This window comes from Vicugna pacos, unplaced genomic scaffold (assembly GCF_048564905.1).
Source record: "Vicugna pacos unplaced genomic scaffold, VicPac4 scaffold_20, whole genome shotgun sequence".
NCBI lineage: Eukaryota > Metazoa > Chordata > Mammalia > Artiodactyla > Camelidae > Vicugna > Vicugna pacos.
The window spans coordinates 45,005,651-45,007,708 of NW_027328741.1; the positions used below are offsets into that span (position 1 = coordinate 45,005,651).

Consider the following 2,058-nt stretch of genomic DNA (forward strand, 5'->3'; position numbering starts at 1 on the left):
TGTACATGTTTACACAAGTTTCACTTTAAATTCCAAAACTTTAAAATTATTTTATATATTTTGTTCTTTATTTATACTCTGTTCACCAATCTGGTATAAATTTGTGTACAAAAGTTTGCAGATTGGTTTTATTTCATAGACCCCAAAATTAAATTATTTAAAAAGATTTTGTGGGGACAATATTTACTGAACACTATAAAAGTAACCATCATATATGTTTCATTTTAAGTAAATGAATGAGAAGTAAACAGTGGCTGAATGTTTCACTTGATTTGCTAGGAGACCAGTCGTTTTGTGATGTCACATCTACTCAGGGTGAGAACCATTATGATGGCCTAGCAGTTTATCTGTGCAGGCCTGCTGCAGCATCATTTGAATCTGCAGTGCTCAAAATCCCACAGATTAGAAATGTAGCTGTAGAAAAAGTTATTTAAGATGGCAAAAGTTTCATCAGAATTTGAAGATGTGTCCCATAAATATGGACCAACTGGTTCAGTAAACTCCGGTAGATCTCTATTGTGTGAACAAATATTCTCTGATGACTTGGACTTGAAGTCTATGACTGAAGAAAATGCTTTTCAGACTTTGTCTGAAGAATTCTTGATATAAAGAACATTTTACAAATATTGTGTCTCTAAACCAGATGAAGATAATGATTTTTGTTTTCTGGCATTTCCAAGAAAACTCTGGAAAATGCCTGGGAGTGACCAATTTAAATCCATCTTGTGGGATGATAATGGAACTTCCATAGTGATTGATGAAGATGTCTTTAAGAAGGAAGTTTTGGAAAGAAACGCCTCTTTCAGAATATTTGAAACTGGAAGTATGAAAAGTTAAGTTACACAGCTAAAACTTTATGGGTTTAGTAAAGAGTGGCAGAATTTTCAAAGATCTGCTTGTCTAGATGTCTTTCTGGCAGAAGAAAAAGTAGTTTCTGTTTTAAGCAAGGTACACCGATATTTTAGTTACCGCTTGGTAACTTATATATGAAATTTTATTTTGTACATCAATCTATGGTAATGTAAATGTAAAGCTAGATTTTGAAAATTTTATAAAACTACTAAGGCTAAAATACTTTATTTGTTCTAAAAAATAGGTCAGTGTCTTAAGTAGCCAAGATTATGAGAAACTTTTCTTGCAACCATGAATCATATCAGAAATCTAAATAAAGTTATTAAAGCTGCTTTTTAAAGGTGGCATTCACAGTTACTGCAAATGCTAACCCTTAAATTTGAAGACTATACTATTTAAATGTGTATTTTCCAAATAAGGAACTTCAAAATATTGTCAGCAATGTTCATATTTTGATAATATTATCTTTGCATTGTAAACTTGAAATCTGAGATTTTATAGGTTAGGCTTATTGTAGTCTTGTATTTTGGTTTAAATTTTACTAAAATCTTTCTCCTTTGGTTCTAGCTGCAGTTCTATCATTATCCAAATTTTAAACTAGTTTGTCCCCAGCTTTTAGTGAGAATTAAAAGAAGAGTTGGGATTAAAAATGCCCCTCTGATATCTTCATTGGCTGAAGAATTCAAGAAGAAGCACATTTAAGCAGGGGATAATGTGGATAATCATAACTCTGGTTTTGTGACTGACACTAGTGCAGAAAATGCATTTTTGCCTTCTGAAAATTTAAACATGCCTCTAATAAGAAAGCCCTCTACTAGCCACATAATTGGTGATACAACTACCCGGATCAGAGGTAATTTTTCTCCTCCATCATCAATGTCAGTTAGACCACCAGAACAAATTGCTGTGGATCAACGTGCTATTTTAAATCAGTTGACCACTGTCCACGGGCACTCCCAAAGCAGCTACACTGAAGCAAATGGCCATGTTGTGAACTTCATTACAGCTACAACTTCTACTTCTCAGTACAGCATCTTGTCTCCCACACAGAGCAATTATTTTGGACAGATGTTGGAGCCTTCTACTTTTCCAAATAGATATCACAACATATCTGCCAATGAAGGTCGATTTTCTCAGCTTCAACCAGGGAGCAACACACGGTTTCCAGTGCCAGTGATAGCTGATATATCAGCTAACTCTCCTTCA

At 33.9% G+C, this 2,058-nt stretch overlaps 1 long non-coding RNA gene across 1 annotated transcript; it reads left to right on the top strand.

Moving 5' to 3' along the window:
- Positions 1-566: 566 nt before the first annotated feature.
- Positions 567-1,594, top strand: LOC140693704 (uncharacterized). The gene is made up of 2 exons (XR_012069401.1): positions 567-832; positions 1,420-1,594. It is a non-coding gene; the product is annotated as an uncharacterized lncRNA (long non-coding RNA).
- The last annotated feature ends 464 nt before the right edge of the window (positions 1,595-2,058 follow it).